This window comes from Dromiciops gliroides, chromosome 3 (genome assembly GCF_019393635.1).
Source record: "Dromiciops gliroides isolate mDroGli1 chromosome 3, mDroGli1.pri, whole genome shotgun sequence".
NCBI lineage: Eukaryota > Metazoa > Chordata > Mammalia > Microbiotheria > Microbiotheriidae > Dromiciops > Dromiciops gliroides.
Window position 1 is genome coordinate 450,070,619 of NC_057863.1, and position 24,641 is coordinate 450,095,259.

Sequence of the window (24,641 nt, forward strand, 5' to 3'; positions counted from 1 at the left end):
CAGGAAATCTCATCACAATTTTCCTTTATCTATGAATGAGAGATGTATCACTGACTTCATCTCATATAACTCCTTTGAGGAACACACATATATGAGAGAGACAGAAAAAGAGACAGCGAGGGGGCACCTAGGTGGCACAGTGGATAGAGTACCGGCCCTGGAGTCAGGAGTACCTGAGTTCAAATATGGCCTCAGACACTTGACACGTACTAGCTGTGTGACCCTGGGCAAGTCACTTAACCCCAATTGCCTCACCAAAAAAAGAGACAGAGAGACAAATCCTGGATTTAGAGTTGGATAGAATCAAAGTGGTTACTAATCCAAACCCTCATTTTATTGATAAAGAAACTGAGACCAACAAAGATGGTGGTGACTTGCTCAAGGTACCATACGTTTCTAAGTGTCATCACTGGAGCAAGAATTCAAGCTCTAGAACTTCAAGCCCAGTGCCTCTTTCCATTACACTGTGCCTCCCCCCTATAAAAAATGAAATTATGGTAAAAAAATATTCCTAAAGTGAAAGCTACTAAATAAAGGCACTTTAAAGCACACCAAATGGAATAATTCACTTAGCAAACATTTATTGTATGCAATACACTAGGCTTATCATTGAATGTTAGTAGCAAGATTTGTTATCTCTTTGGTAGTAGGGAAATCATTGTAAACATCTATAAATATAATTTGAAATTTTCTGTGATTTCATCAGTGTGGATAAATCATCCCGTAAGGGAGATTGCAGACCATCCATGATTAAAGACAGGGATTGGAAACTACAAACTATGGGCCCAATCTGGCCTGCTGTCACCTTTTCTTCCCCTAGTTTGGGAGCTCAGAATTTTTTTTACATCTTTAAACACAATAACAATTCTATGTTAAAATGTACAAACCATTCTTAACTCACTTGTCAAACAAAAACTGGTAGTGGGCCAGCCCTTGGGTCTTACTTTCCAGACCTCTACTTTAAGAGAGAGTCTTTCAGAATAACTGTGACCAGAAACACTCATAAACTGCCAATGTTCTGATTGTGAGCTTTTCCAAATTTGTCTGAGCTGGTCCTTAGACAGCATACATTCTGTCATCAGACTTGTACTAGAAGCCTTTCCAGCCTGGTAGAAATGAAAAGAATTTTGTCCTCTCCTGTCATAGCCTTTGAGAATCCAAGGTCACCTCTTTGACACCATGAATTGTTGGAGTAGGTATTTAGTGGGTGAAAATGTTTACAAAATACCTTTCAGAGTAATGACGATGATAATGATAATAAACGTGTACAATCTTTGACCCTGGATTTCATCAAGAAAATAACACATAATCATCTAGTCAAAATCAAGGGAATGATACATTCAACAGTCAGATCTCCCAAGGTACTTTCTGTCTATTATTCTATAAACTTTTGATTTTAAGATGCTTTATGTAAAATATAGAAGTTCCCCTGTATTCCTACATCAGGGCATATCACCTTTACACAGTGAAGGACTAAGAAATAATTAGATCACACTGTCAATTTAATTATTCATGCAGTGGGAAAATACCAGGCAAGTCAGGAAGAGGAAAAAACAGAAGCCCAAATTTGCCAATAATGAGAAGGTTCTCAGTTCATCTTTTTCATTCACCAATGAGAAACTTATTTAGTAATAGTCCATTCCCTATAGGAATGAAGAATCTTAAAAACAAGAATCTTAAAAATGATCTACAAGGTAGAGAAGCCAGTTGTTATACTCTTTTACTCATATATTCTAGCAACTTCAAATCCAGGGTGTTCCAAAAGTCTTAGCTTAGTTTTATCTTAGTAAATAAAACTTCACTAAGACTTTTAGGACAGCTTCTATATAGAGTTAGGCTGGTGGGCAAGAGAAGAGGCTCCATGAGGCAAGGAAATATTGGGGAAGGCCCAATCCAACAGGTGACTCAAAGGTACTCAGATTTTTTTCTCCTTCATTTATATGAAATTTATCCTTGCTCGCTGTATCTATCATACATCCAGGAGATGCCAAGTAACTGCTAACTCTTTCACAGCATAGCAGCAAGGGAAAATAAGTTTACCTTCCTTCACCTAAATGTGGACCCTTGACTTTCTGCCTGCAGGAACGACTGTTTAAATTGTATTTTTAAAATTTTTATAAATCAGACCCCTTAAACTTGTAGTAACTGGACCACCTGTTTACAGCACAATGAAAGGAAATAATCACTTATATTAGCCAACCTCATGCTGTAGTGGGGGCAGCTAGGTGGCAGAGTGGATTGAGCACCAGGCCTGGAGTCAGGAAGACTCTTCCTGAGTTTAAATTCGACCTCAGACACTTAATATCTTTGTGAACCTGGTTAAGTCACTTCATCTTGTTTGCCTCAATTTCCTCATCTATAAAACGAGCTGGAGAAGAAAATGGCAAACCACTGCATTATCTTTGACAAGAAAACCCCAAATGGAGGCACAAAGAGTCAAGTATGACTAGAAAATGACTCAACCAAGGCTGTAGGGGGAAGAGCACTAAAATCAGGAGACATGGATCTTAGACATTACTTTGACAATAGCTGTGTAACCTTTTGCAGAAATCTCTAAAATAATGTTCTTTTAGAAATTATCATGGGACTTTGAACAGGATGGAAGAATAAACTTTATTCCAAAGAGGCAAAATAACCATAAGAATTCAAAAGAACTTTTAAGTCATCATGTTAACAGCAAATTTGTTGCTGGCTCTCCATTTTTTCATCTTAAATGAGGGGATTGTCATCAATGATCTTAAAGGTCCTGTCTAGCTCTCAAATAACAATCCTCTCATCCTATGACTGTACCAACATTCTCCCCTTTGTCAAGATTCAATTCTACCAGACTCCCCTGACTGAAGAGGAATGGGGGAAAAAATGGGAAGACTTCAGGATATAGACACAGTGAACACAGATTTGAATTATCAGAGAATGGTGAAGAATGTGTCACCAACAAGAACACAAGACTCAGAAAAAGGCCTGTTAGTAGGGTGAAATATCGTCTACTAAGTTATCAAATCCACAGCTCCTCATCTATATGGTAATACCTAAGTGCCTTCATGCTATCTGGGAGATGTGTAAGAGTTAATCGAAGAAATACACCTCACGAAAAAGCAAAACAAAGACAGGAACTTAAAAGAAATACCTTTTGAACATGGCAACAAGGTGCTTGGCAAAACCAAAATACAACTTTGCTCTGATATTAAGTGGATATAACTATAGTTTCATTCTTGTGGGTAATCCCCTATCTGGTACAGATTGAAACTCTCCCACATAATCTCATTCAGTGAAATTTGCACCCATATTTTTCTTTAAACCCTTCACAGAGTATACACTCAATGCACTCAAGGTCTTGGGAAAAAGTATTTATATAGTATCTACTATGTGCCATGCACGGTATAGGTGCTTTACAAACATTATCTCATTTTATTCTCACAACAGGTACTATTATTATCCTTATTTTATAGTTGGGGAAACTGAGACAGACTGAGCTTAAGTGCCTGGGCTCAGGGTTGATTTAGCTAGTCAGTATCTGAGGCCAGATTCAAGCCCAGCGTACTATCTACTACACTACCTAACTGCCTTTCATCTATTTAACTAAGGTGTGCCAGTTAAATCTCATTCTTGTTCGATGACTATCTTACTTCATTTTTTTAGATGTATATTTCTATGATAAAAATTTAAAATTTTTCTTGCCTACCAGTCATCATCAGTGTTAGGAGATATCACCACAGTGATTTAGTGGAAGGGTTACATCGATAATACACAGAAGCTTACTTACACCCATTATGAGTATTTTGACTGCCCTTTAGTTTAATTATAATTTTTATTCTTCTCATATCATTCTATTTCATGATTTTCAAATATAGCATCACTGTAAGAATATTATCATTAAAGACTTAGATTTTTGTGGCATTAGGCAGTTTGTTATCATCAGTAGATCTACTCAATTTCTAAAAGAAGCTGTGGCCTAATCTAACCTTCCTAATTGACCAGCTGTAAGCTCTCTCAATTTATATCTCTTCAACTTCCACTTTCATCACCCTTCTCCTGGCCCTCACCAAACTACACCCAACTTATCCCAGTGCACTCTAATTGTCCTCCCCAGTTTTGTATCTCTACCCCACCTCCAATCCTTTTTTGTTTGTTTGTTTGTTTGCGGGGCAATGAGGGTTAAGTGACTTGCCCAGGGTCACACAGCTATTAAGTGTCAAGTGTCTGAGGCCAATTTGAACTCAGGTACTCCTGAATCCAGGGCCTGGTGGTTTATCCACTGTGCCACCTAACTGCCCCTCCAATCCTTTTTGCATATTATTACCAGATTATTATTTGTAAAAGACTATTCATATTATATTTTCCTTGTTTAATAATTTTCTGATTCCCAATCATCACTCAGTTCTTTGTTTGATGTCAAGGCCTTCTGCATCCTGTCCCTCACCTACCTTTACAACTCTTATCTCCTGCTATGTGCTTGCAGCAATGCTTTGATCCAATCAGACTTATTTCCTTCCTAATTTTTTTTTTTTTTTTTGCCGGGCAATGAAGGTTAAGTGACTTGCCCAGGGTTACACAGCTCATAAGTGTCAAGTATCTAAGGTCAAATTTGAACTCAGGTCCTCCTGAATCCAGGGCTGGTACTTTATCCACTACACCACCTAGCTGTCCCCTTCCTTCCTAAATATTGAAGTTATTTATGCTTCTCCATATTAGTTAATGCTTGGTCCCTACATAGATTCCCTGTCCTTACCTAAATGTTACCTATCCTTCAAGGCCCATCACAAGTCCCCTTTTTCCATCCCTGATCATTGTACTGGACCTTTGTAATTTTCTGCAGGCAATCCAGCCTACAGTCTTCTAGTTTCTAGATCTAATTCATTAACCATTTGTACTCTTTGTGCTAAATATACATACTAATGGACAAGCTCTATAGGTTGTCTATCCAACTCATGTCAATATCCAGCAATAGAAATTCCTCATCTACTTGGTCTTTCCCATGTGGATGATCAGCCAAACTCTCGAGGAGCTGTGGACCCAGAAAGTAAAAGAAAGTAATTTCTTTGTTTAGTTATGAATGATAAGATAGATAAAACTTCAAGCCCCCAGAAGCTTATATATCAGCAGAAAAAAAAGTTACTATATCATCACGATACCCAGAAGAATAGCATAGCAGATAGACAGCTGGCCTTGGAATCAGGAAGACGTGTGTTTAAGGCCTTCCTCTGGCATGTACTGGTTGTGTTATCCTGGGCAAGCCAATTAGTATCTGTGTGTCCAAAGAAACTCTTTAAAACTGCAAGTTGCAGAGAAAGTGCCAACCTGAATCAGTCAAGTTCCTTACCTGGGAATTGTCTAGAATAATATAATCATTACTCCAATCCTTATCTCTATCCCTATCCCATTGAGGTAATCATTAGGATAAGAGGAAACTGTGGGTTTTAATAAGAAGGAGCTACATCAAATCAGTTTCATTTTATAAATGAGACAGATAGCTTGGTAGACTAGGGGAATTCAAGAGCCATGGACTTGATAAAAACAAATAGTATACAAGGAACAGGAAGTCCTTTGCCTTGATGGTCCCATAATCACCTCAAATCAACCATATAGAAACAGACTTCTAAATAGTCTTTGTTCTAATAGATTCATGCTACATCTTGTATCAGTATTGTCAGTGTGTCCATTTTGGGGTTCTCTTAGCCTCACGACTTTAAAACCCTCTCTGTTTCACCAATATCTTATTCCCCTTTTTGCTTTCATTTATGGGCCACCAGCACAGGTTGACATTATTAATTAAAATTAAAATGATCTAGTGATCCTGAGTAAACACAGCATTGTACAGAAAAGCAAGGTACTAGTGGAAAGGCACTACAAAAAATTTAAGGGAAAAAAGCCCCAAATAGGTTTTTATAGTTGCTGGCAGCCTTTTCCACAATCTACTGTCTTTTTTGTCTTATTCTTCTGTCAGAAGCATAACCAATAGAACCCTGGGAAATGAAAGAGAACAAACATTGGTTTTTCTGCTGTTAACCTAGCTGGAAATATAAAAGAAAATGAAGATCTTTGCAAATACATTCCAGGGACCTATTTAGGAATTTATTTCATTTATCTGGTTGGCCAGTAGTGATATATTCCACAATACAACAGCTTCTAAGAATGGTTTCGACGCTCACTAGGAAACAAACTAAAATCTGTTTTTAGCCCTGAATAATAAATACCTCAGTTATCACAGAGACCATAGGTGACAATGAATCAAAGCTTTTCAAGTCCATAAGGACCTGAGGGACCAATGATGTGTACCAATTCTTATAGCACGGGCATTAATCAGGGAATGGGATCAAAGAGAAATCCTAAAGATCCAAAGCTGGAAAGGATTTTGGAGGCCATGTAGTCCAATCCCCTCATTTTAATGTTCAGGAAAATAAGGCCCAGGAAGTTAAATAATTTGCTCAAGGTCATACAAAAAGGAAGCAGCTTCTGGTTCCACTGTATCAGAGTCCTTGCTTCTGTGCTGTAATTCTGCATTTTGCATCAAAGTCAATGTAGTCTCATGCCTCTCACCTCTTCTATATTCCTTCTAGCTTCTCTAAGATATTCTTGCCCACAACAGTTTGATGTTGTCATGATACCTTAGAGAAAAAAGTTAATGATGGGAACTCACTCATTGCTAGTAGTTATTGTTTTAAGAGATTTCATTTGTTTTACTCATTAGCATTCAAATGACTCAAGAATAGTATAGAAATAATTAGTTTTCCTGCAATTCATGGCGTCTCTGCAGCACCACTCTGCTAATATTGGAAGATAACCTCTCCGGGGTCTCAGTCCAACTACATGCAATGCTGTATTTAAAAGATTCTTTATCACAACCATATTTCTTCCTGGCCATCGGATATGTAATGATGGTAACCTGACCTCACACCAAAATACTTTCTTTGTTGTTGTGTTAAGTGCTTTTAATTAGGTCTAAGTTTTTATAATTGTCGGGACCATCATTATCCTATACTCTAACAGGTGGAATGCATTGTGGGTATAGATCTACATACAATAATAATTCTTGGGCCAAATTGATTATTTTCACCTGTCATAACATTAGAACACTAAACAGTGTATAATCATTGAGTAAACTAAGTTGGGGATTACAATAACTGAAATAACGGTATGAGGAAAAAAATAATAAATTAATCCGTCACACAACATTCTTCCATTGAAATGGGAGAGCCATGAAATAGAACTATTACCTTGCACCGCACACTACTCTTCCCTGAATGAAACTTAGATCTACTCTTGTTGCCTGATTCGACTGAACTAACAATACAGTACAACAAGGAAAATTCATTTTTTTAAAAATTTTTTTCTTTATAGCATCCTGCTCATCATTTCTTTCACAGTTACTATTGTTAACTGTATTACCCTCCATCTTAATTCCTCCCCTTGATATTTACTCTATTATCTAACTTCCTTCACCCTATGCCTCCTTAAAAGTGTTTTGCTTATTACTGTTCCCTCCCCCAATCTGCTCTTCCTTCCACTGCCTCTCCTCCAACAAGGAAAATTCTTGACCAATAATATTTTTGAAAGTCAAATATCACCACAGCACAAATGTAAATGCAGTTATTCACTTGACCATAATCATATAACACGATCTAGACATCGTGCAACATAACACAAGCATTATTTCCAGTGGTAGTAACACCCACTTCCTCATTTCTAGTCAAATAGGGCCCTGGGCCAAACTGGCACAATTCCATTACAGATGTAAAGCTGCCTTTTGATATTAGAGAGGAAGCTGTTAAATGTTTCATTTTCCTAAGTACATTTTGTGACACTTAAGAGGCCCATATAAATTTACCTACAAATCTGGCAAGCTAGTTTTAGCAAATAAAGAAGCATGAAGCCGTAATTACATACTGTAGCTAAAGTGTATTTTTAAATTGTCTATAGTTCAGAGCTATTGCTATGCAACAGATTATTTTCAGAAACCTAAAAGTGTGCCTGATTAATTTTGATTGTCTCTGAAATAGGGGTTACATACATTAATCTCATAATCCATTTACTAATCCATCTGCTTTATTGTTAATATGCTCATTAATATTGTCTAAGTTTATAATGAAACAGCTACTGAGAATATCTCTCCTTGCATATGGTAATTAATCAAAACCAAATATTCACTACTCTCTTAAATTATCATGAAAGATAATATATTGACATTCTAAATTAATTTGCTATTAAATTATGTATTGACTGGAAATTAAATATTTTGAAACAATGTATAATAGTTTAGTATTAGACCTGCTTTCTTGCTAACAAGAATTCTAATATGGGCTAAGAGTAATATTATGTAAACAAACTATTTTGTTATCAGATTGACTGAAAATGAAACTATTCTTGAAGAAAGAAAAATACAGTTAGGAAGACACAGTTCTAAAGGAATCAAACATAGCAAAATTGTATTTTTTCTGCACTGTGTGACTGATAAAAATTATATGGGGGGGTGAGGGGACATGATTATTCTTAAAATTCACAGAGATTAAAAGGGAAAAGATGTAATTAAAGTATGTAACAGGTTAAAAAGTTGTCTTTTTCCCTATATGAAAAAATATATTGTTAATTAGTTTTAAATAAATGAAGTTCCCAGTCTAGAAATGTATTGCTTGTTATTATGGTGATAAGAATCTTTATTAGACCTTGGATGAGTTACTTATACATCATAGCCCCACTGTATAAAGCAACAACAATTTGGCGTTTGAGGCAATGTGTGAATTAGACCATTTAAAAAAGATTCAAAAGTAAGGGAATGGTGCTAAAATATTTTTAAAACTTCAGTCCATAAATAATCTTTAATTTCTTTAATTTAATTCATCACTAACATCATTCCTATGCTGAAAATGCATTATAGATACCATACATCAAATATTAATTTTAAACTACAGAAATATGTATTTTGACACAAGAAGCTACATTTTAAATATTTAACATATAGTTTAATATGTACTGAACTAGTTTTTTTTTTAAAGAAAAGAAAAGCAAATTCAAAGATGATTTGAAGTTGGGTGTCATGATATCCATAGAAATTTTTTAAAAACTTTTAAAAAAATATTCAAAATATCGAACTCACAGAAAACACAAAGAATCTTACCTAGACATCTTTCACAAAGCAGTCATACTTGCATTTTATTTGCCTTATGTTTTAATCTCCTACCGAACAGGAATCTTTTAGATGTTTTCTCTCATATTTATTCACTCTCACCCTCCTCTACTCTAAAACATACACACAGTCTTTCTTTTCCCAATAGACTGTGCAGTTAAAGCTACTATAGTTATCTCGTTTTTACAAAGCTTACAGACGTCTGCCAGCCGCTGATAGGAAATACTGGATGAGCAATGGCATATCTATACTTCATCCAAAATATGTGAGCCATTAAGGAAATTATAAAAACCAGTAACAATATACTCTGGTTTTATTCAGTATCTCTCCCATAGTGATTATTAAAAGAATGATATTTTTAGGCAAAGAAAGCAAAATGCATCTGCAGCAGCTGGTTTCCAAGGAGACAGAATAATTTAAAACCATGTGGAACTCTGCTCTCTAATTTTCATCAGTTCCCCTTCATTCCTGAAGGTAGCTTTATTCAGAATTCATAATCTAAAATATATAACTACACAGACAAAAGATATCTCCGACACATTCCCGAATAAATATAATTGTAGTTATATACCATCTTAATTACTTTTTTATGGATTAATATTTGAAATTATTTCATTTGATCATTACTTTGTGTTAATGGCAAATTCAGATGTATCCATGACTAACTGGAGACACTTTCAAAATTGATGCACTGTACGATTATTTTTGAAATGAAAAACACAATTTATTATATAACTTATTATGTAGGCTTTAAGTAGGTCAATGTGACACTTGAAGTATGTAAAATTCAGTTCCTATTTTTCTAAATTAAAAAGACAAGGTATTTTTCTAGTCAATTAGATAATTATTCCAGTTTTTGTTAGTTTTTAAAAATAATTTCTTTAGGTTAAACTATGCACAGACAAGAAGAATCATAGTTATTCTGACAAATTATCTTTTTAAATATTTTGTTGGAGAAATATTGGAGAAATAGTTGGAGAAATATTGAAAAAGTAAATGAAAATACAGTGAACAATTCAGGAAGTTTTCCATTTTAAAATTCACTTCAACCAGTACTTTTTGATCACATGTTATATAACCAGATTAGTCATTGTCTTCCATTGAAAATCAAATATTGTATTTTCACCCAGAAAATTATATATGTAGATAACCATTTCCTTTCATTTGTCATCATTTGAAAGCAATGTACATGCATATGTGTATATGTGTGTGTATATATATATATATATATATGTGCAAACATGTTTATGGTAAAAGAGAAGATTAATGCATTTTCTCTTTTAATTTTTAATTTCTTAAATCTATGTTTTCTGACTTTTCCGATATATCCTAAGGGAGATAGAGAAGAGAATCATCTTTTAAAGCACTGTCATGCTCTAATTTAAAAAGTGAAACCTTAATCCTTCAGCTGTCTTCAAAAGTAGAATTACTCACATTACTGATGAAATAAATTCTGTGTTGGTATTGTTCTTTAAACATGTTTGCTTCCTAGATGAAATTGCTGTGGTAACAGTAGATCAGTTAAACCACCATTTATTTCCATAAGGTAACCCCTCAAAAATTACATTGCCCAGCATTTCAGGATGAAAATACGTGCATATCTATTGACAAGCACAGTCATACAATTCTTCATTGATGTAGCACGGTTTAATTTATTAAATGGGATGATTCCCAGATCTCAACTGCATGAAACTCTCCTGAAGTGGTTAGTTACAGCAAATGGCTTAAGAAAGCACACACAATCATACTGCATTAATGCTAGGTGATGCCGCAACAATTGGCATAGATGGAAAAGCTGTTCTCACTCATACACCTTGTCGGTGCCATTATAAAAGGACATTGCGTGCCACTTATAATAGATTGCATATTCATTGATGGCTCCATTTTCTCTGAAACCATTGGAATGCAGGCAGCTTTCCTTGTCCTTTATTTGATTCCCCCAATGCTACATGCCTAATTTTTAAAGACTAAGGAATACCTTTAGTATCGTTACCTATGGTTTTTATATCAGTGATACTTGTGGAGAAACTTATCCTGTTCTAGACCTAACACTGGCATCGTTGTCAGCTGAGATTTTTTATGGAGAGAAAGAACAAGCTCATTAGAAAGGCTGCCTCATGGTGTGAATGCAGTCCAAATTACACAGCTACGATCAGAACAATTTTCCCTTTATAAAATTTGTCCCATAACAACTCAGAAGGTCTCCTGTGTTAAGGATTCTACCCATCCCCCCCTTACCTGTATATTTGGTTTCAGTACTTCAGTTCTGTCAGAGCCGACTGATGATCTTACTCCTCCCTCATCCATCCATCAGACAGCAACCAACCAATAACAAAGAGCTGATCCTGGTATTCTCTGGCTCATGCTCGCTGCTTTACTTCCATCCAGTGGTCCCTCCCACCCATGGCTCATTTAGAGGACAAATCCATGTAGCTGGGAGGGGGAAAGGGAGTGGCAGAAGAAAAAAAATAATTCTGAGAAGAAGGCTAAGAAGAAAAGGAGCATGGTCAGAAATCAGAGTTCACAGAATAGCCCCAAACTGCAGAGCCTAGCTCTGTTGCAGATAAATTCAGACAGTGGAAAAAGGTTCCCCTTTGTTTTCTACTCTGTCAGTGAAGTGAGCAAATTACTACTGATCCATGATTCTAAAGCTTTGACTACCTGAAATACAAGCAAAGCACCTCTTCTGAAAGAGACAAAGTGCCCATATTCCGGCTTCAGATCATTCTCTGGGAACCATTTATGTGCTCGTATTGTCTTTCAGTGTATACTCTAGACTGGCTGAAGTCTGGGCATCAGTGTTAAACTACGTTTGTTCCATCTGCCCAGAGATTAAAAATTAAAATGAATCAAAATGCTTTTAAATGGATCTTTTTTTATCATTTGCCCTGCAATATCCACTTAGCAATGCTTCTATATGAAGTAAGGTTCAGAATCAGACTAGAGCTAAAGAGAGAGAGGAATCATCTTTCATTTGAGAATGTGCCAATCACTCAAGTCCAGGCAGTGCAAAAGTTAGTGAGAATGCCATTTGCTAGGTTAACACTTCTGATTGCAACAAATTTCTTGACTGCCATGTCTGCTGACATGACTAATGGAACTTGCTAATTGAAGACAATTGAAAGCCAATAATTGGTTACCAAGTCGAATTGTGATTTAATTCTGATAGAAGGTAAGCAAAATTGTTATATTTGATAATGTTTGTATGTCTTCTCCCCCATTAGATTGTGAGCTCCTTGAGGGCAGGGACTGTCTTTTGACTCCTTTTGATTCTCCAGCACTTAGCACAGGACCTGACCCATGGTAGGTGTTTTAAAAGTCTTTATTAATTAGTAATAATAATTATTATTATTATGGCTTAATATATAAAACATTAATATTTAGCAACAAAAGCTTTCCTTGTACCAATCCTTTGAGGTAGGTAATGAAAGCCGTATTATCCCCACTTTGCAGATTAGGAAGCTGATGCTTTGAGAAATTGCATGATATGCCTAGTCACATAGCTAGAAAGTGAGGTAGGGTATTACCCAAGGCCTCCTAATTCCTCATTCTCTTTCACCTATGACACTGTTTTTGTTTTCCATATGCGAATAGATGCTAGCATCTTTCCCCCTTTGTTTACTTACACAATCTACCTGGCTCAGACCTGTATCACCTCTCACCTAGGCTACTGTCATAGCCTCTTTTTTTTTTTTTTTTTTTTTTTTTTTTTTTTTTTTTTTTTTGCGGGGCAATGGGGGTTGTGACTTGCCCAGGGTGTCTGAGGCCGGATTTGAACTCAGGAACTCCTGACTCCAGGGCCAGTGCTCTATCCACTGCGCCACCTAGCTGCCGCTGTCATAGCCTCTTATTAAGTCTCCCTACCTCAAATTTCTCCCCACTCCAAACTATTATCTGCAATTGATATTTCCAAAATAAATTTCCTTAAGTACAGGTGTGAGCATATAACACCCCAACCCTCCCATCAATAAACTTCAGACGTTCTTTATTAACTCTAGGATTAAATACACCGTGCTCAGCTTGGCATTTCCAGCCCTTCACAAGATGGCTGCAACCTAACTTTCTTCCATTTTTATATATTCCTCTTTTTTATGAACTCTCTGTTCTTTGGTCTTTTTGCTATTCTTCACATCCAACCCTCTGTTTCTAGTCTCTGTGCCTTTCATAGGCTATACCCTGTGCCCTGAATTCATTTCCTATTTCCACCCATCTATCAGATAGAATCCCTTGCTACCTTCAAAACTGTTCAAGTATTTCCTTCTACATCGGAGATGTCATATGTGGCCCACTCAAGTGCTGCCCATACCAAATTAAAATGTAATTAGGAACTAGTTAGTAAAATAAAATACAATAAAATAGATAATATTACACTATTAAACTAAATCATTATGCAGCCCCTAAGGATTCTTATATATAGGTTAGTGTCTTCCTTGTTTAAATTTGAGTTTTGACATCACTTTTCTACTTGATACCTTTCCTAATCGTCCTCTAGCTACTAATGCACCCTCCCAAAACTATCTACCTCTTGGTGGGTGTGTATTTTATGTATAATTATATACCACCTCTTTTGGATTACTACCCAATTTGGCACTCACAGATTTGGAGGTGGGGTCCCCTGTGTAGTGACTACTCTTGGGTCCTAGGAGTAATTCAATGTGTCTGTACTCCTTAACACAATAGCTCATGAACCACCACTGATTTGTTAATTATTAACAATTAGCCAGTGGAAACAATTAGATCTTTACCAAATAATTTACTAATATGCCATAGTAAAAATAGTAAATATAACACCTCCTCTCATAAACCTTAGGCACACTCTCCTCCAGTGCCCTCCTAGAGTACAATGACTGTGAGGTCCACATGTGACAACAGCAATTCACAGATCTTGGGACTGTAGAATCTAAAAGCTCTTACAGTCTCCATAGAGTCCTTACACCTATTAAGGTAGCACGAATGTTTATAAAGTTAGGGTTGCTCAGCTTGGCTCTTAAAATAATTTATTCTTTCTAACATTCTCTGGTACCTCACAACTATATCTTCTTTCAAGAGAGTACATTTCTGTACCTGCTAAACAAAATTTCTTCTTATAGTTCAGTAAGTAACTGGGCATCAATGTAACATGACTAATGAGGGAAGAAGAAAGAAACAGAGATATGGAATACATTCAAATAACCAGAAGCACACCAGTATAACTGGTGATTAGATTATATGAATAGGCATATTACAAAATAAATCTAGAAAGCTAGGCTAATGCCATATCATGGAGGTACATGAAGTCAGAATAAGGAATTTAGCTTTCATTTACTAAGCAATAGGGGAACTATTGAAAGTTTTTGACCAACAGAGTGAAATGACCAGATCATTATATTAGGAAGATAAATTTGATTACGGAAATAGAGGATTAATTATAAGTGAAATACTAAAAGTAGGGAGACTGGCTACCATACTGGTATAGTAGTCTAGATGGGAGGCAAAAAGGGGTGAGTTACAGCAATGGCAGTGGGGACAGAAAGGTAGACACTGATGGAAGGAATACTTAAGAGTTAGAAACAGATGTATTTGATGATGACAGAAGAGGAAAATCCTGGGTGACTGAGAAGTTGATAATCCCTTAAACCTACTTAGATATTTCATCTACCTGTATAGATTTAAAACCCTCTACATCTTCCTTCCCTCCACTGAGGAAGGAAGGACTAGATCCTCTAATTGAGGATCCACTAACTGAATGGGTAGTGGCCTTTCTTTGGTACTTTGATTTTCTGGAAGGTACCAATATAACTTATAGGTAATCTAGTATCTCATTTTTACCACATGACTAACCCACTTCCTTTTCAAGAAAGACATTTTCTTTATCATGTGCTTATGTCACTTCTCATATATGTCATGTTTGGGACCATGATAACAACTTTCTTTTTTGTGCCTCATATCATCTCGTTGTTCCTTGGATTGCTTCAATTTCTATTCTAGGACTTGAATGTGCTGAAGCCAGCCTGAATTAACTCAAAGAGAGATAATTGTTAAATTTTAGGTGTGAGCATTTATACTTTGGAAATCAGCAAATGCTGCAAATAAAGGATAGATTTATTATTTTATTAATTATCTAGACTTAAGAAAAATGATTAATAAAATGTTAATAATTCAGATTAAACTTAAAATTGTGTAATACATACTTTCCTTCCTCAAGTTTCAGTTGTGAAATATTTACTAGTACACTCCTATTCCCAAGTAACTGCCACTGATCTTTGAAAGACTGTGGAGAGCTCTGGATTCAGGGGGATCTGAGTTCAAATATGACCTCAGATACTTGACACTTACTAGCTGTGTGACCCTGGGCAAATCACTTAACCCTCATTGTCCCACAAAAAAAGAAAGGAAAAAAGAAAGGTTGTGAAGAAAAGGATGGGTACTATTGGGCTAGAGAATAGAGAAAGTACTAATATTCAAAAACAGGAATAAAGTAGAATATGTAAAACATAGACTAATGAGCTTGAATTTGTATTTTAGCAAAATTCTAGAAACCATTAAAGGTATGGTTAGTCAGCATCTAAAAACAAAAGCAATGATCATAACTAATCATCATGACTTCATCAAAAATATTATGTGGGGGCAGCTAGGTGGCATAGTGGATAGAGCACCAGCCCTAGAATCAGGAAGACCTGAGTTCAAATCCAGCCTCAGACACTTAACACTTACTAGCTGTGTGACCCTAGGCAAGTCACTTAACCCCAATTGCCTCACCAAAAAATATATACATATATATATATTGTGCCAGATTAACCTCATTTCCTAGATCCAGATAAGGGTTTTTAGGGGACTGTACCCTCAATATTGGTCAATAGGGTGATATTTAAATCTTCAAAACTACCGAGATATTAGTTTTCATTGAGAGGCTTAGTGTCCAGAACACTGAAGGTGGGAATCCCAATATACTATTCAAACATTAGACCATATTTGGTGTATCAGGGTCAGTTGTGGGGGTCACTAAAAATGTTGGCAAACTGAAAAATTCAGAGCATTGTTATCAAGATGGCAAAGGGTCTTAAGATCATTATATATGAATACTGATTGAAAGTATCAGAGATATTTCATCAAAAGAAGACTTAAAAGGAGACATGATAGTTGTCCTTAAATACTTGAAAAGCTATCACATGAAGGAAGGAGTGAATTTATTCTCTTTGACTCCAAAATGCTGAACTAATGAGAGTGTATAAAAGTTGCAGAGAGATAGATTTAGGATCACTGGAAGTAAAACTTTTCTAACAATTAAAATTACATTAAAGCATAGTAAATTGCTTCAGGAGGTAGACCTCCCTCTCTAGTAGTCTCTCTCTTTTTTTTTTTGGTAGGGCAATGAGGGTTAAGTGACTTGCCCAGGGTCACACAGCTAGTGAGTGTCAAGTGTCTGAGGCTGGATTTGAACTCAGGTCTTCCTGAACCTAGTAGTCTTTAAACCAAAGCTGGAGAACCACTTGTTGAGGGTGTTATTGAAGATATTCTTGTTCAGGCATAGATTAGAGTGGTAGCCTCTGAGGTCCCTTCAAACTCTGAGAGGAATCCACATTATTGTGATTCAGTTGTTTTTCAGTTGTGTCTCTGTGAGCCCATTTAGGATTTTTTTGGCAGAAATACTAGAGTGGTTTGCAATTTCCTCTCCAGCTCATTTTAGAGATGAGCAACTGAGTCAAACAGGGTTAAGTGACTTGCCTAGGGTCATGAAGCTAATAAGTATCTAAGGCCAGATTTGAACTCAGGAAGATGAGTCTTCCTGACTTCAGGGTTAGCATTCTATCCACTACACCACTGAACAAAGTGTTCTCTGTAGTCAAATACATCATAGAATATTGTAATGCTTTCATATGTGTGGATTTCTCTTTTAATATGTGTGGATATGTTTCTAATTTTGTTTCATAAGAAACTTTAAAGCTAGATCTTTTGTCTATTGAACCATTTCCCCCCAATTAGTTCTATGCTCCCTCCTAAGTTATTATTTATTTTTTTTTAAACTTAACAAGGGTATTACATACACTAGCTCAGACAAATGTTAAGCTCCTTGAGGGGCAGAAAATGTTTCATCTTTGTGCATCCTTAGAACCTCACACAGCACTTTGCATATGCTAGGTTCACAATAAATATGTGTTGTCATTGAGTGGCATTAAACAAAAAAGCATAACACGCACTTTCATTCATAAACTTTCATTCAGTCATTTGTATAACTATAAAAAAGTAGTCTATAGAAAATCATGTATGAAAAGCCCCTTTCCTTTTGTCATATTTTTATCGAGGTTAATTTTGGTGCATGAATAAACCTTTTTCATAAACATTTTTAAAATGAGAAAGCATGAATATGGCTCCTTAGCTGCTGTCTTCTCAGAGGGCATGGGTTTTGTTTTGTTCTGTATTTTAAGTAAAAGTCCTATGGTCTGGCCTCTTTCAAGCTCTTGGGATCTGGCCCTCTTTGAAACAACATGAAAAGTGATCCCTGAATGCTTTTTAAATTATGTTTCCTTTAGCAGGAATTGCTTCTGTATTTTTGTCCATATGGGTCCTTTCACTCTTTCTTTGATTTCCTTGTTATAGGTTTCCAAGAGGTATTATTGGGTCAGAATTTAGTAATTTATTGGTTCTAGTTACAAACTGCTTTCCAGAAGACTAGATCAATTCATATCTCCATCAATAGTGAATTAAAACAACAACAACAAACCCCCCCCCACAACCAACAAAAACAAAAACAATATAATGGGGACAGGTAGGTGGCACAGTGGATAAAGCACTGGCCCTGGATTTGGGAGGACCTGAGTTCAAATCCAGCCTCAGACACTTGACACTTGCTAGCTGTTTGACCCTGGGGAAGTCACTTAACCCTCATTGCCCCACCAAAAACAACAACAACAACAACAAAGAAAATAGTGAATTAAGGTGACTATTTTCCCTTAGCTCTTCTGTTTGTCATTTCCCCACTTTTGTCAACTTCACCAATATGATAGATATAAGTAGTAGAAGATCAAAGTTGCTACAGTTTTCATTTCTATATTAGTGCTTTGAAGTATTTTTATCTGATTATTATTAGCTTGGATTTCTTTCTTTGAAAACTGCATGTTTATATCATTTGACCATTATCAATTGGGGAATAGGTTCTAGTCTTGGAAATGAAATCCTTTTCAGAGAAGTTTTCAGGAAAAGTTTTTTTCCCCCCCAGTTACTTGTTTCTCTTCCATTTTTAGCTGCAAAAACTTTTTTTTCCTTTTTTTTTGGGGGGTGGGGTGGGGCAATGGGGGTTAAGTAACTTGCCCAGGGTCACTCAGCTAGTGAATGTCAAGTGTCTGAGGCTGGATTTGAATTCAGGTCTTCCTGAATCCAGGGCCAGTGCTTTAATCACTGTGCCACCTAGCTGCCCCCTGCAAACACTTTTAAATTCTATGTAATCAAAATTGTCCCTTTTATTTTCTGCAATCCTCTCTATCCCTTGCTTGGTTATGAACTCTTCCCCTATTGACAGATCTAAAAGGTAATTTTTTTTCTTTACTTCTCTTACTTATGTCTAGGTCATGTATACATTTGGAGCTTATCTTGATATGATGTGTGAGATGTTAGTCTATACCTAGTTTCTGCCAGAATGTGTTCCAACTTTCTCAGCAGTTTTTGTTGAGTTGTGTGTTATTACCCTGTTTACTGGGGTCTTTAATTTATTAAGCACTGGGCTACAGTGTTGATATGCTTCTGAATGGTATATTCTGAATGGTATGTTTGACTCCTCTGTTTCTTAATCAGTACCAAATCCCTTGATGAACACTGCTTTGTAACTGGCTAGTGCAATGGAGAGTGTTGAGCCTGGAGTCAGGAAGACCCAAATTCAAATCTCATCTCAGACAGCAGCTATATGAACCTGGGGAAATCATTTAACCCTGTTTTCCTTTGTTTCTTCCTCTGTAAAATGAGCTGGAGAAGGAAATGGCAAACCACTTCAGTAACTTTGCCAAGAAAACACCAAAAGAAGCCATGAAGAGTTTTAAGAGAAATGTCACTTAAAGAGATCAGTTGTTTTTTGTGTTTTAGTGACTTAAAAAACAAAAATAGGTATGGTATATTGTCAAAATTTTTCTGCATTTGCAGACATAATCATGTTATTTTTGTTCTTTTTTTCTATATGTTCTATTATCTTGATAGTTTTCTGAACATTGAACCAACCTTGCATTCCTGGTATAAATTCAATTTAGTCATAGTGTATAATTTTTGTGATTTGTTGCTGTAGTCACCTTCCTAATATTTTATTCATACTTTTTGCATCAATATTCATTAGGGCTATTTCGTCTATAATTGTCTCTGTTTTTACACTCCCTGATTTAGCTATCAACACCATATTTGTATCACAGAAGGAATTTGGTACGGCCCTTTCTTTTTCTTATTTTTCAAACAATTTATGTAATATTGGAATTAGCCATGTTTCAAAAAAGTAAACAAGAAAAACAAAGAAAGAGAAAATATATGCTTCAATCTGCATTCTGAGTGCATCAGTTCTCTCTCAGGAGGTACATAGCATTTTTCTTCATGAGAATTGTTCTCCTGGTTCTGCTGACTTCACATTTCATTAGTTTATATAAGTCTTCCCAGAGTTTTTGGAAACCATATGTGATGTTTAAAATCTAAATGTGTGTCTAAAATCCAATGTGTGTTCGCCTTAAATTACAAGCTTATAGCACCAGTCTTTGAGCATTAAGCATTTAATAAAGTATTTAGAAGTTTGCAAAAGAGAAGAACACGTGGAGTTCAGAAAGAAAAAGTCTAGCTACCCTGACCCTGCAGTCGCAGCTTCCATGACCTCCAACCGAAAAAAGGATCCCATTCTCCTCAAGCGGAAGCTTCCTGAGGAACTGCAAGAGGGACAGTCCCCACACACAGCTCCAAGCTAATTGGCTGGTAGCATTGATTGACATGACTTACAAGCAGTTCTATGAATAGATGTAACTTCCAGTTGCTAGTCACATGCTTTCTCCTCAGGGGAGCGTTGCCCTGGTTCTCACAATATCTTTCTCAGCAGGGGGGTGGCACCCTGATTCTCACACTCATCCATTATTTCTTATAGAACAATATTATTATTCCACGAATTTCATGTACCACAGCTTGTTCAGCCATTCCTCAATAGATGGTCATCCCCTCAGTTTCCAATTTTTACCACCATATGTACTTTTGTACATATAGGTCCTTTTCCTTTTTCTTTAATCTCTTTGGGGTATAGACCTAGTAGTCATGTTATTGGGTCAAAAGGAATGCACAGTTTTATAGCCCTTTGGGCATAGTTTCAAATTGTTCTACAGAATGGTCCCGTCCATTTCTTGACTTTGGACTTAAAGCTGAGTTCTGTTTACCTCTGAGGGGGAGGGGGATTTCTGGTCTGAGTTTCTGAATCTTAAATCCTGGTGCTTTCGCTGCTTAGTCTGAGGGCCTGTAAGTTTTCAGAGCTTCCAGTGTGGTGTAATCTGCAGAAGGGTCTCTTCACTGCCTTCCTGGTCTGTACTCTGCAAAGGTAATACCCCCTGTTTTCTTGCAACCGGGACCTTTCCTCTCTCCCCTGGAACTATTACCCCAAATTTGGTAATAGACAACAGAGCTGCCACATGGCTCTCATTCCTGAGTCTGGCGTTAATACGGATCTCTTTCTGACCAGATGTTTACTCCGCTTACTGTCCCTGGGCACTGGGCTACTCCTTGATGCTGCTGTCACAGTCTGCTGCTACCACTGCCACTGGTGCCACTGCACTGCACGGCACAACTCACCAGGCACCATCACAAGGTCAACAGTCCTCTTCATCTTCCTCTGTGCTTCCGTGCTCTGGAAAAATGACTCACTGTGACTTTTAATTGACTTTCCTGCCCAAAATTCAGTTTGGACCATTTTTTTTAGTATTGGGAGGGTTTTTTTGGTTGTTGTTGTTGGAGGGAGGGGGCGGTGTTGAGAGAGCTCAGAAAAAAAATGCTAATTTCACTCTCCATCTTGTCTCTGCCCCCTGTTCTTTGAATTCTTGTTAGAATTCATTTGCAAAGGCATCTGCTCTCTCTCCCTCTCTTCTTTTCCTTTGGATTATTTATTTCTTGTTCAAGTTCTCTTTTCTTGGATTGGATTGTTATCTATTTCTTGTATTATCAATCTGTGTATCTTATATTTTTGTAAATATTCATCCATTTCATTTAGATTGTCAGTTTTATTGACATACAATTGAACAAAATAGTTCCTAATAATTTTCTTGATCTTTTTCATTTGTTGTGCATTTCCCTTTTTCTGTTTGATATTAGTAATTTTAATTTCCTCTTTATTGCATGTCCAGTATCTAACCTATTATTTGAGGCACCTCAACTCCATATCCTATTTGTTGTTGTTCAGTCATTTCAGTCATGTTTGACTTCTCAAGACCCCATGGACCTCTGTCCATGGAACTTTCTTGGTAAAGTTACTACAGTGGCAAACAGATGTTAAGTGACTTGCCCAAGGTCACATAGCTAGGAAATTTCTAAGACTGGATTTGAATTCAGGTTTTCCTGACTCCAAGCCCAGCATTCTATCCCCTGCATCACCCAGCTGCCCCAGCATCTTAGTTCTAGATCTCCTCTATCTGGTTCATAAATTTAATATATCCAAGAAATTCTCTTCTGTTTGGCATGCCTGCTCTAGGAATTCAGTGTTGTCCAAGAATTCCTCCTTGGTGTCCAGGAGGCTTAGTCTAAGAATTTCTCCATTTGTCCAGGATCTCATTTACTCTACCAGTGCTGCAGGCTTGAATTCCTGTAGTTCTCATGTGGTTCTGCCTCTTCCTCCAATCTCCACTATTTCTGGTATCATGTGAATGCTCCTCTTTGGGAATGTGGTCTAAGAACCTTCTTTCTTGTTTTTGTTTTTGTGTTAGCTACTGTCACTTGTGAAGTGGAAGAAGGTTTTACAAACAACTAGTGGCCAATGCCCTGGTAATAAGTTTCTTGGAACTTGGCTAGGATGGACTTCAGACAGTAGAATCATTATGTCTCCTGAAGACCATATTTGAGAACTTTCATAGATTTAGTGTTAGAAAGGAACTTAGACGTCATCTAGTTCAACCATGTCATTTTACTGATGATGAAACTGAGGCCTAGTTCAGATAAGTGACTTGCTCAGTGTCACATGAGGAGTTAGTATCAGAAATGGGACTTTCTCTGACTCTAATGCCCGTAGTTTATCAATGTACCACACTGCCTTCCTGTCAGAACTTGTGTTCTTCTGGCCAAGGCTTCCACAGGATTACCTTCATACTACAATGAGGCATTGAAGCCCAATGGCTCACACACAGTAGACACAATACAACTATGTATATGAATACAACTACAAAACATTCTTCACAGAAATAGAACAGACATAAAAAATTGAAGAAATATTAATTGCTCATGAGTAGGTTGGACCAAATATAATAAAACTGACAATACTATCCAAATTAATTTATTTATTCAATGCCACTAAAATTAAAATTAAACTTAAATAATTACAAAACTAGAAAAAAATAACAAAATTCATACGAGAATAAAGAAGGTTAAGAATCTCATTAAAAAATCATGGAAAAAAGTGGGATGGAAGGAGGCCTAGCAGTATCAGGTATCAAACTATACTCTGAAACAATAATTCTATTTTTTTCTTTATTTTTTTGGGGGGAGGAGGGCAGCAATGAGGGTTAAGTGATTTATCCAAGGTCACACAGCTAGTAAGTGTCAAGTGTCTGAGGTTGGATTTGAACTTAGGTCCTCCTGAATCCAGGGCCGGTACTCTATCCACTGCACCACCTAGCTGCCCCGAAACAATAATTCTCAAAACAATTTGGTACTAGTTAAAAAATAGAGAGATAAGTGGGACAAATTAGGTATACAAAACACAGAAGCAAATAAATCTACAAGTTTAGTGTTCAAAGACTCTAGCAACTGAGAAAATGATCTACTATTTGACAAAAATTGTTGGTAAAATTGGAAAGTAGTATGGAAGAAATTAGATTTAGACCAAAATCTCACATCATATACCAATATAACCAGGATTTCAAGTATATTTGCATAAGCTTCTCCGCATTGATGGAGATTGATAACTCACTGCTCCATGCTTTCACAAGGGCAGAATTGGTGAGAACTTAGAAGAAGGAAGAGCCTTGTCTTTTGCTTTCCAGCTTTGAGAGAGCAGTTCCATAGTCCCTTTAAGGCAAGATTTCTGAAAGGAAAGGAAGACTTTGGGAAAAAGCCAACAACAGGATTAATAATGAATAAATAATAATAATAATAAATAATAAACAATGCACCTCATTAATACTCATATCTCTAGCTTACTACACTAGAGACTTTGGGATTTTTTTGTTTGGGTGATACTTGTGACTCTCTCTTGCTTGAACTAATCTACCAGTGGGAGAGCTCATTCATTCTGTGTATTGTCTTGTATATATTCAACCATGTAATTTCTCTGACTTCTGTTTGATATCACCTTGGAAAAATTAGTTTATTAGCTATTCATTATGTGTGGTCTTTGTGTGACTGGCATTTGGTAGGAAGGGAGTCAAGGCTTGGATACATGAGTTGGGATATTCCATCCCTATCAAATGATAGGGATTGGAATGATTGGAATGACACCACCTGCTGGAGACTTACTGTAGAAGAGTTCCGCCCATGAAGCGAAGGTCTTTGAGGGCAAGACCAGGAGTCTTTTCTTTGGTGTCAGGAAGTGACGGGGGCTAGTGGGAAGGAAGAGACTGGCGATCAGTCTCGCTCTCTTTCCTTTGGACTCTGGTGGAGAGCGGAGCTAGAAATGTGCTCTCCCTTTAATAGATAGGAATCTAGGCCTTTTTCTCTCTCTTTACCAAATTCTTATTCTCCTTAATAAATGCTTAAAAGTCTAACTCTTGCTAAAGCTTATAATTTATTGGCGACCACTCATTAGATATTTTAGACAATTTAGCTAGAATTTTAGCCCTTAACAGGATCATGAGTGTAATTTAGCTTAAAATTATTTCTCCTAGATAAACAATATTTAGGGAGGAAGATTAATATAATTCTTGCTCATTATCTTTATCTCTGAGGAGAGCAGAATGACCACTCTCATGGTCCCAATCTCTTACTCCCCTCATGGCAGGAATCTAAGTCTCCCTTGGAGAAGAGTGCAGGGAGGAGAATGTAGAGAGTGTCACAATCATACAGAAGCATGTGGGCTTGTATGACCTCCATGGGCAACACATACACACACACACACACACACACACACACACACACACACACACCTTATATCAGTAGAAGCTCCAAATAGATACGAGGCCTAGATTTAAACGGTCACATCATAAATAAACTATAGAAATGTGGAAAAAATACCTATCACATCTACATATAGGAGAAAAATTCATGAACAAAAAAAGGAACTGAGGGGCTAAAACATAAAAGGGATAAATTTGATTACATAAAAATAAAAAGGTTTTACAGAAACAAATCCAATAATGCGAAGATTAAAGGAGAAACAACTGGAAAAATCTTTTGTTTA

General features: G+C 36.6%; 1 protein-coding gene across 1 annotated transcript in view; it reads right to left on the reverse strand.

The window, feature by feature from the left end:
* The window catches only part of CSRNP3 (cysteine and serine rich nuclear protein 3), a 257,377-nt gene extending 245,902 nt beyond the window's left edge, over window positions 1-11,475 (reverse strand). Inside the window, exon 1 of the mRNA XM_043997959.1 lies at window positions 11,360-11,475. The gene's annotated coding sequence lies outside the window, so the exon portion shown is untranslated. The remainder of the gene's footprint in view (window positions 1-11,359) is intronic.
* Between the last annotated feature and the right edge of the window lie 13,166 nt (window positions 11,476-24,641).